General features: G+C 39.9%; 1 pseudogene across 1 annotated transcript; it reads left to right on the top strand.

Annotated features, from left to right (window-relative positions):
- Window positions 1-6,133: 6,133 nt before the first annotated feature.
- LOC105818773 lies at window positions 6,134-7,139 on the top strand (annotated as a pseudogene). Its single transcript, XR_001137917.1, has one exon. The product of XR_001137917.1 is annotated as a glyceraldehyde-3-phosphate dehydrogenase pseudogene (transcript).
- The last annotated feature ends 4,570 nt before the right edge of the window (window positions 7,140-11,709 follow it).

The following is an 11,709-nucleotide window of genomic DNA, read 5'->3' as shown; positions in this document are numbered from 1 at the left end:
GTAGTCTTTAGTAACCCACTTTAATATTTGCTTTGACAGCTTGACTGCTTTCATATTTGTTGTCGATTGGATACCCATTGCAAGGATTTTTACATAAAATTACTTGACAATTTGGTATAATGCAATAGTTTCCAACCTTTGTGAGTATAATAATTTTTAAGCTTATTATTAGGAAAAACTTCAAATAACACAAAGTTAGAGCCCATAATAAATCTCCATGTATCCATCACCCAGTGTTAACAATTATCAACTCATGACCCATCTTATTTTATATGTGCTCTCCCTGCTTTTCCCACTCCACATTATTCTGAAGCAAATCCAAGATACCAGATGATTTATTTTTGTTCTTATTATAAAATATTTGCGGCCCTTCCTCATCACATTACAGTGGTTGCCTTTTTAACAATACTTGATTAAGAAAATCCACGTGAGCATATGGATTATTGCCCTCTCCCCCCTTCTTTGCTGTGACTTTGTGCCACCCTTCCCAGCCCAGGGTCTGTAGCCCATGGGCGAGGAACCCCTGGTAGAATGAAAATAGCTGTTAACATCACTTAGAAATATGCTTATCTAATAGCACCTTTGCAAAAACTCACAACACAAATATTGCTTCTATTGCTTTATTCCTCAGGAAAATATATTTGTCATTATAGGTGTACAAGCAGATGGGAAAAGCTAGTATTAGAATGTCCACAGAACTTTTTTCTCTTTATCCACCAAACAGAGGGTTTTTCTGCTAAAATAGGATAAAGAGCTAACACAGGCCACTGCTTTCTAAAAGTTCGTACTCCCTAACATCTCTTTAGAGGGCATTACGACACTGACGTTACCTACAAAAAAAATCCAGATCCTTGTGTGCTGGAAATCTTTGTACAATACAGCTTGAGAGCTGGCATGCTTGTTGGCAGGCTCTCCAAGGAGCTCAGGAACAAATGAGCAAAGACTGTGTTCACACACTTGGAAATGATAATTCCGCACCAGGGGCACAGGCCTGAGAAAAATCTTCATCTTGGTGCATCCTGTACATTTCCTTTATATAGAAGACTAATATTTAATGTTATTAAGCCAGGACTTCCCTTCTGTATGAAATTCACTTTTGTAGAAAGAAAGAAGAATAAAAGACTTCCCTTTTCTTGGTATAAGACAGATAATTTCTTTAGTATTCTTGGCAAGGGACACTAAAAATAATTCTTTTCTGATTTCTGCTCAGTGCACACATGTAACACTGATTAATGCTAATAGGATTCAGACATTTGAAAAAGACTATACTCAATCTCTGGATTATAAATATCATTCAGAAAGTTTGTGATTGGAATTTATCGGTATGCATTTAATCCAGGTCAATTTAAACTCTTAAACTTTTATGTTTAAATAGACAGAATTATGTCCATTAAATCACATTTGACACTATTTGTAGCTGTGTAAAGAGAAAAATTATAGCAGTGCTATATTTGTATTTTATTAGAGAAAACACAATCATCTCTAAATGAAATCTTCTTTCTCTACTTTCATGGAATATCCTGTTTTGTAATTATGTCTGAAAAAAGATGTCATCATTTGAAGATTCCAGTTTTGGCTTTATTTTTCCAAATATGTCCATTATGGGGCTGAACAAACAGAATACATAAGATAATGCAACCTTTCTTACATAAAACAATGTTTTTCTAAGCCATAGTTCAAACGTGAAATAAGACAATCTAGTTTTCCACCAGGGAAATTATTATCTGCTTCATATATACCGTATTAATTAGATTAGGCCCAAATCCTAGCAGTTTGCATAATTGTATTTAATTTGCCAGAAGGGGTCAAATTGTAGCATTGGAACTCTACTAAGAAATAATGCTGTTCAGTCAACAAAAGCATATCACATTCTAATGAAAGTGAAAAGCATTTTTAATTTTAGAATAATAAAATGTAGCCTTCTCTTCAGAGGCCCAAATTTTTATATTTGAATAGTATAAATCCCAGAAATGCACCTGGTTAAATATTTATAATCATGAAATATGGTTAAACGTTAGTTAGAATCTCATTTATTTCATCCCCTTCCAGTTTAGTGTTATTTCCTAAATGTATTTTCCGGTCATTTAGCTAAACTGTCATTAAAATATAAAATTTCAGACACTGAACTTTTGTCCGTTACTTCTTTCTTATTATACTTCCTTGTCTTGGGGTTGATATGCTTTCTCTATATCAAATAAATTTTTTCACTCCTTACCTCTACCTCAGAATAGTGTATTAACAAACTTGCTGTATAAAGAAATCAACTCATTTATAATGGAGCAAAAAGGATCATCGAAATTGTGCAAGAAGGAAAAAACCTGGTGTACAGGAATCTCAAGATGTTTTGGTGAAACAACATTCTTCCAGAGTCCATTGGAGCTACTTTCCTTTTTGGCAAAAAGTGCTCAAGCAAACTTTGTAATGGTCAGTGACTTTGGCCTACTCCAAGCCACTTTGGTATTCCTCCAGCCACCCTGAAAATCATGCCCTTTGTAAAGTTCCAGGTCCACCCTGGAATTCTGGATTTCAGCAAGTTTGGCCCAGTTCTGGGTTAGTTTTTGGCCAGCCCAACCCCTTTCTAAAGCAGTGATAGCCACACATGCATTATCACAAGAATTACACAGGACACCTTTGATAAAATTCAAATTTCCAGAAAACCAACCCAGATTTATTGAATTGGAATCTCAGAGGGCAGAGTTAGGATGGGGGCATGGGTAGGGGTTAAAGCAAATCCAGGAATAAACATTTTTAAAAAATTCCCCAGAGGATTTTTTAAGAATAGCTTTATTGAGATATTATTCATATACCATAAAATTTGCCCATTTAAAGTGTACCATTCAATGGTTTTTAGTATATTCACAGATATGTGCCACCATCAGCACTGTTGATTTTAGAACATTTTTATCTCCTCAAGGAAATCCTATCTTCTTTAGCTATTACCTTGCTGACCCCCTCATCCCCCATCTCTAAGCAATCACTTCTGTCTCTATAGATTTCCCTATTCTGAACCTCATATGAATGGGATAATGTATTATGTTGTCTTTTTTCGACTACCTTCTTCCACTTAGCATAATGTTTTCAAGGTCCATCCAAGTTGCAGCATGTATTAGTACAGTACTTCTTTCTTTTTTATGGCCAAATAATATTCCATTATATGAATATACCACATTTTGTTTATTCTTCCATCTGTTGAAGGGCATTTGGGTTCCCAGAAGATTTAGATCAGTAGCCATCTTTGCTAACTATTGACAGAGCAGGAACAAGTGTTGATGTCAGGGAAGTTCACAGCTCTCTGAGGTCCTGTACTGCAGGAGGGGAGGAGAACTGTGGCTGACAAGGTGGGGCTTAGGATGCAATTCTGGTTCTGAACTTCTTAGTCACGTGACCTGGGCAGGGTCTTTAATTCTCTCTGTCTCCATTTCCTCATGTGTAAAAGGAGAAATAATGATCTCTACTTCAAAGAATTGTTGTGAGGACACATGAGACAATCTGAGAAAAGTACCTAAAATAGTTGCCTGGCACACAGCTATTTTATACATGGAAACTATTATTCCTATTCTTATTTCCCTTGTCAAATTAAGCAAAAACAACCACTTAAATATAGTTATGGAAGCTGGATAGATTATTTCCATATAGAAAATAAATGATTATAAAATATATAAAATAAGTCTTTCCAAGTTATAAGAGAGCTGAAGGACAGATTGGAAAGTGCAATTACTTCATTTTTTTGAACTAAAGTCCAATCAGTAAATGAAAGTCCATTTTTCATTTTGAAAAAAAGTTGCCTCAAGTAAGATTTTTCTTGTCTTACTGCATTTTCAAAGTCTACATATTCTGTATACTCCGTGAATCTTCTGAAATTTCTACCCATGAAGGTGTATGTATGTATTATGCATACACATACACATACACTCACACATAATTATAATTAATATTTATTAAGCCCTTGACACGTGCCAGGCAATACACTTTATATGCATTAATGTACTTCTTCCAACAACCTTACGCGATCAGCTAGGTAATTGAAGCACAGTATAGTTAAGAACCTTGCTCTGAGTCATATCGCAACTGAGTAGGAGAACGCAAGCTCTTAACCAGGACACTTGGAATGGTTTGTCTTCTCCATTTCTTTATAAGATAGTGAAAAAGAAATTGTTCATAAACTACAGAATGATGTTTCTACAGCTTGAAGAAGCTTTTAGTGGTCACTGGTGAAATCCTCTTAATTTGTAGATGAAACAATGAAAAATAAGACATTGAAGTAGCTAGCCTAGCGTGGTTAGTTCTAGTCTCCTGTCTTCCAACCTTGTCTCTTTTCACCACACCACGCTGTCTAGGCACCGAGTTTCCATTTTTCTTTTTAAAGGCAATGCAGTATGAGAGTGCCAAAGATGTTCAGGGTATTAATGCTATTGCCTCTACTTTAAGAGTTCTTACTGCATTCTCGTACTGGAAAACCCCTGCCTACTCTTAACTCTGACATCAAATGTCAGCTCTTCTGTGGAAATTACTTTCCTTTTACAAAGTTCAGTACTGGCTTCTTTTTAATTGTTGCTGTTCCCGAAGTACATTGCACACCATACACTATTGCACTTTGAACATTGCTGAAAGACCAAACCAAAGAAAAGCTGCACTGTGAAGTGCATTGGGTTTCACACTGAGCTCTATAGTGGCCCTTCACTGACCCAGGGGTGGAGCAAGGCAGGGCAGTGGGCTTCACACCCTGACTTAATCAGAGCAGTTCTGCTTTTATCTATTGGGTTTGTTTTCATTTCAATTTTTATCTAATTGGCTTATTTTCATTTCAATAATAAGCTTCTCGATTGGAAAGGAAAATTTTGAAAACCACTGGTATTGCAGAGGGACCATGACCTTTGGAGATCGGCTGAAGTCTAAATCCCAGTTGTACTACTGCTATCCCAGATGTAAGGGGCAAATAAAATGTGTATAACAGCACCGTGCCTGACACATAAAGGCTGGATAAATTAATTCCCTTCCATAGTTCTGATAATTATTTTTTTATTTACCTGCTATAGTTTGAAGGGTCCTTATACCCTTTCTACTGAGCACATGACCTAGATAAAAATAGGCACCCAATTCATGTTCACTCCATGGAAGCAAATGTGATGGGATACCAGGATGGAATAGTTAGGGTCAGTTTTGAGATTAGAGGTGTATAAGAAAGAGCCTTGAATGCTTTGCTAAAATTTTAAGCTGAAGGTTTTGAAAGGTAGACGTATGATAATATTTATGTTTTAGTAAATAGATAATCCTAGATTCTTAACAGAAGGTGCTGGGGTACAGTTTGGCTTAGTGGTGAAGAGTGCAAGAATCTGAGTTTATATTATAGCTCCATCACTGTGAGCTATTTGACTGTGGGCAAGTCACTTAACCTATTTTCTCTCATGTGTAAAATTGGTTTGATAATAGCACTTACACAGGTTAAATGAGTTAACATGCATAAGGCACTTAGAACAGTACCTGACACCTAGTAAGCAGCATGTAAGTGTTGTGGTAATGGCAATAAACATGTTTGTTATGATGATGATCACATGCTCCCTTAAAGGATGTAAAAGGGAGATGTGGAATCATTTGGTGTATGTCATGGAGGGTTCAGAATCATCTGGGATTCTTTTAGAAACTTAACAGAAGCTTGAGTTGAAAAGCACCACCATTATGAAGCACTGTTACTGACGGAAGTGTGTTGGGTTCCCCATGTATGTTCAGACAAGTGAAAAGTTGAGTATTGCCACTGTCCTGATCATATAGAGGATGGATTGTAGTGGGGAGATACTGGAAGCAGAGAGATGAGTCAGTTTACTGCAGTAGTCTGGTAACTTAAATCAATAGTTCAGACCCCAGTAAAAAAAATGACCACCAGAGAAGTCTGAGTTAGAAATATCTGGATTAAACCAGATCCTCAGTGGAGTCCTAAAAGTAACATTGAGCTGGTAGAGACGTCCTACAACTAGCCTGTTCTAGTGTTTGGATTCTCCAGAAAGGGTAGATACTTCTGGATAACTTCTCCAGAATGTTTAGTTCTATTTAAACATTTAGGGCAGGTTCTCTGGTCCTCCCGTTCAACAGACAGCTGCATCTTCTCGCGCAGCGCCAGCACTGTCTCTGAGACGCCATGATGAAAGTGAAGACCAGAATAAATGGCTTTGGCCGGACTGGGCACCTGGTCACCAGGGCTGCTTTCAACTCTGGCAAAGTGGATATTTTTGCCATCAATGACCCCTTCATTGACCTCAACTACATGGTCTACATGTTCCAGTATGATTCCACCCACGGCAAGTTGCATGGCACGGTCAAGGCGGAGAACGGGAGGCTTGTCATCAATGGCCATCCCATAACCATCTTCCAGGAGCGAGATCCCACCAAAATCAAATGGGGTAAAGCCAGAGCTGATTATGTTGTGGAGTCACTGGCAACTTCACTACCCTGGAGGAGGCCAGGGGTCACCTAGATGGGGGTGCCAAAAGGCTCATCATCTCTGCCTCCTCTGCTGATGCCCCATGTTTGTGATGGGCATGAACCACGAGAAGTACCAAAACAACCTCACCATCGTCAGCAATGCCTCCTGCACCACCAACTGCTTAGCCCTCCTGGCCAAGGTCATCCATGACAACTTTGGCATCATGGAGGGACTCATGACAACAGTCCATGCCATCACCACCACCCAGAAGACCATGGATGGCCCCTCTGGGAAGATGTGGCTTGATGGCTGTGGGGCTCTCCAGATCATCATTCCTGTGTTCACTGGTGCAGCCAAGGCGGTGGGCAAGGTCATCCCCAAGCTGAACAGGAAGCTCACTGGCATGGCCTTCTGCGTCCCCACTGCCAACATGTCAGTGATGGACCTGACCTGCCTTGTGGAGAAGGTGGCCATGTATGATGACGTCAAGAAGGTGGTGAGGCAGGCGGTGAAGGGTCCCCTCAAGGGCATACTGGGCTACACTGAGCACCAGGTTGTCTCCTCCGACTTCAACAGTGACACCCACTCTTCCATCTTTGATGCTGGGGCTGGCATTGCCTTCAACGACCACTTTGTAAAGTTCATTGCCTGATATGACAATGAATTTGGCTACAGCAACAGGGTGATGAACCTCATGGCCCACAGGGCCACCAAGGAGTAAGACCCCTGGACCACCAGCCCTGGCCAGAGCATAGAGGAAGAGAAAGGCCCTCAGCTGCTGGGGTGTCCCTGCCTACTCAGTCCCCACCTCACTGAGAATCTCCCCTCCTCATGATGCAGTTTCCATGCCAGAGCCCCTAAAGAATGGGAGGGGCCTAGGGAGCTCCACCTTGTCATGTACCATCAATAAATCCCTGTACTTGGCCAAAAATAAAAATAAAAAAATAAATAAAAATAAACATTTAGGGCAGTTTGTAAAATTCAGATATTAGACCATCAGGTCAGGAACAAGAGCTCTTGATGTTGGTTGGCACGATGCCCTTATTAGAAGAGGCCAACAGACCTTCTAACAACAGAAAATACTGCCAGTGTGCCATGCTTTGTGATGGACGTCTTTTTCAATCGGCTTTAGCTATGTGCTGCAAAACGGTAAGCGTGCCATTTCAAGAGCTATAAACCACCTACAAGGACAATATCTGAGAGAAATTTGGTGAAAAAAAAATGTATCAAGTATAATTCTCTCCTAGAGCATTATTCTCTCCCCCTCCCACCCATGTGCTTCCTCATATGTGGTAGATGAAATAATGGCCCCCAAAGATGTCTATGTCCTAACCCCTAGAACTTGCGAATATGTCACCTTACATAGCAAAAGACAATTTACAGATGTGATTAAAGTTATGAGCCTTGAGATTGGTAGATTATCCACTCAGATTATCCCAGTAACCCAGGTGGGCCCAATCTAACCACAAGAGTCTTTAAAAGCAGAGAACTTCTTCCTGCTGTGGTTAGAGACAGATGCAACAAAGACTCAACCCACCATTGCTGGCTTTTAAAACAGAGGAAGAGGGCTGTGAGCCAAGGAATACAGTAGCTTCTAAAAGCCAGGAATGGCCCTCAGTTCACAGCCAGGAAAAAAGTGAGGGCCTCAGTCCTTCTACCATGTGAAACTGAATTCTGTCAATACTGAATGAGCAAGGAAGTGATTTCTCTCCTAGAATCAACAGAAAGGAATACAGCCCTGCTGACACTTTAATTTTAGCCTGGTAAGACACAAACTGGACTTCTGGCTTACAAAATTGTAAAATAAGAAATTTGGGGTGAGCACGGTGGCTCATGCCTGTAAGCCTAGAACTCTGGGAGATCAAGGTGGGAGGATTGCTTGAGATTGTTAGGTAGCTAGTGAGGGACTCCAGCCCTCCTGGGCACAAAGGCAGGCACCCAGAGCAATTGCTACATCTGGGGAAGGAGGGAAGATCCTTACCAATCTGCCAATCAGAACTTTGCCCGTCAATTGCAAAAGAATGCAGAAGTACAATAGGATTTGGAAGGTGATCTAGGACAACCTAAGGCTAATTATCGTGTCATTAGCTTAAATCTACATTGTGGTTCACCGCCCCCCATAGCCTTTCAGAGAGGCTCATGGGAGATCAAACATGCAGTAAGATTCAGGTCATGTAACTCCCAACTGTCCATCAAAGTAGTTCCAGGGGGACGTGTGAACCATGAGGAGGGCCCAATCCAGACACTGTAAAACGAGACTCCAGACCATAACTAAGGCCTTTTTTGTTACAAGAGGCCTGTTTGCTGTTCTGGGGCGAATGTCTCCTGTTCTTACTCTGTAAGCCTGTATCTTGCTCTTGCTCTGTAATCCTATCTTTCTCTCCTCAATAAACCTCATTTCATGCTTACTGTGCTTTCGGTGTGTCTGGTCATTCTTCGGCCAAGAGCACACCAAGAACGGACATTTTAAACTGCTGACCCAACAAGATTAGGAGTTCAAAACTAGCCTGAGCAAGAGGAAGACCCTGTCTCTACGAAAAATAGAAAAAATTAGCCTGACATGGTGGCATGTGCCTCTAGTCCCAGCTACTTGGGAGGCTGAGGCAGGAAGATCGCTGGAGTCCAGGAGTTTGAGGTCGCTGTGAGCTATGATGATGCCACGACACTCTAGCCAGGGTGACAGAGCAAGACTGTGTCTCAAAAAAAGAAAGAAAAGAAATTTGCTTCATTGTAAACCACAAAATTTTGTGATAATTTTAAACCACTAAATTTGTGATAACTTTTAATAGCAGAAATAGAAGACTTAACATTTCATGTCACTAAAATCTGGTATAAAAATGATTTCTAATGGACTGTGGAAAACACACAAAAATGAAATTTAAAACTAGTTATTTTCAATTAAATATTAATCTCTTATTGCTACTATGTGAGTCATATTCATTTTAATTAGCTTATGGGACTATGGGGAGATTTTAACTGTTACAAAACAGGTTCCTCTTGTTTCATGGAAGACATTCATACAATGTAGGCATGTGTTCTTCCCTGAATGTTTGGTTAACTAAAAAGGTAGCCAAACAAATATCCAAAGATTTGAGAAATAGGATTTAACTAAAAAGATTCATTACAAGGGGGAGTGTTATGATATTAAATAGCTACAACACTCACAGTCTTGGGCAACAACACCGGTAAGTTGCTGACTTTGTTCAAAATGGAACTAGGAGTATCAAACACACAGAGGCACTATGCCAAGTTGAGGAAAATAAAAATTCATTATGGTCTGAATGTTTATGCTGCCCCAAAATTCATATGTTTAAACCTAAACCCCAAGTTTGTGGTATTAAGATGTGGGGCCTTTGGGAGGTGATCTGCCCTCATGAGTGGGATCAGTGAGGGAACCTGATTGCTCCTACCACCTCTTCCACCATGTGAGGACGCAGCGACCAGGTGTCATCTGTGAAGCCCTCACCAGACACTGAATCTGCTGGCACCTTGATCTTGGACTTCCCAGCCTCCAGAACCATGAGTAATAAGTTTTTGTAGTTTATAAATGACCCAGTCTAAGTCCATTTTGTTTTAGTAGCCCAACCAGACTAAGACATATGAAGAAACTGATTTTAAAAGCTATGCTTGGGCATTTCATAGGATTGTAGTATTTTACTTCAAATATTGCCAGTTCCTATCAATTTTCCTGACTAGTATCTCACACGCCTATGGACTATACCTTCCAAAATGAACTCTACGGTCTTATACGTTATTGGCCAATAAAATGTAACAAATATGATTTTAGCTAAATTGACTATCATTTTAAAATTCGGGTTAGTTATGATGTTCTTCTGTAGAGGATTGTCTTGTACTCACATTTGTTGGAATCAAATTTGAACTATAATATTCATTAAGTTTCATAATATTCAGCATCTGATTAAAATTCACTTGTTTAAAACAATTGACATTCCATACAGAATTCTGTCCATTTTTTATAAATATTTCATTGTGGATTAGCTTTTTGCTTAAGCGTATTATCTGACCATAGTTTTCATTGTGATTTGTCAGGGCATGGCCCCGCAGGACTGCTATGCCCAGCTTTCCTTTGCCTGTTCTCAGATGAAGACAAACAGTGCAGAACCATGAATAAATTGCATGACTGGATAAGGTCATCGTCCCTGCCTCCAGACTGCTCTGTGCCCTCCCAAAGACCCAGTGCTTTCTTGTCTTCTAACTCCCCTCTCGCTTCAAAACAAGAAAGAGTTTGATATCATCATTTATAGCTAAAACTGATTCAAATATTTGTTTTAGTAAGCTCCTTATCTCTAATTGTGGAATGAAGGAATTTATTTACAGATAAAGCATTTTTTTTTCTTTCAGGCAAACGAAGTTAGTGGAAGGGAAATACTGGGTTAAATGCTAACCCTGAGGACCAAACTGTTTAGTTATGTTAGGGTGCTGTGTGTGTTGAGGCGGGGGAAAGTTGTGCTGAGAGAGGTTTGTGTGGAGAGAAATGATCATAAAGAATACCAGGCTGCATCCCTCCTTACCCCATGCCTTCTCGTAAGCCTGATGTCTCTCCTTTTATTCTTTGGCTCAAGAGCCTCAAATTTTGGCCCTCCGGAGGCCATCACCTTGATTCTCTTTCCTCATTGCATTTTCCATAACATTTTCAAAGACTAGTGATTTAGAGTATTGGCTTTATGGCAGGATTTGAATCCTGGCTCCTCTAGGAGTAAGTTGACCTTGGGTAAGTTATTTAACTTTGCTATGCTTTTGCTGACTCATAAGTAAAGTGAGGGAAATCATAATATATGTAAATCTCATAGGACAGTCATTGGCACTTAGCAAGTAGTCAGTAAATACTAACCATTCTTTGTATTATTCAAGGTCCAGCTAAATTAATCTCTTCCTCCCCTAGGTTGCCAAAGTACTTCTAACAACTGCATTAGAGAGCTTATCAGAATATACCTAATAGTTCTACTCATGTTTATCTTAGCCTGAGTTCCCTGGAAAACAGAGCCTGAGGCATTCATTAAGTGATTAAACTTTGTACGGAAGGTACAATCTCAGGGCAGTGAGTGCCGGAGAAGGATGGTGAGTCTGGAAGTTTGAGGAGTAATACAGGGTTTCTGTGTGAGCCACTGCTTCATAATAAGCCATGAAGAGACTGAATCACTTGCTATGTTTACCTGCTCAGACACACTGGGAAACTGTGCCAGGGAGTGGTTGGGAGGGAGAGAGGAGAGAGAATTAATCTGTTTGTCTCCCTTCATTGGCTCAAGTTGACCCCATGGGTAGTGAATTCT

The sequence above is a fragment of the Propithecus coquereli genome, unplaced genomic scaffold (genome assembly GCF_000956105.1).
Source record: "Propithecus coquereli isolate 6110/MARCELLA unplaced genomic scaffold, Pcoq_1.0 Scaffold45, whole genome shotgun sequence".
NCBI classification, from domain to species: domain Eukaryota; kingdom Metazoa; phylum Chordata; class Mammalia; order Primates; family Indriidae; genus Propithecus; species Propithecus coquereli.
This window is presented reverse-complemented; position numbering and strand designations above follow the sequence as displayed.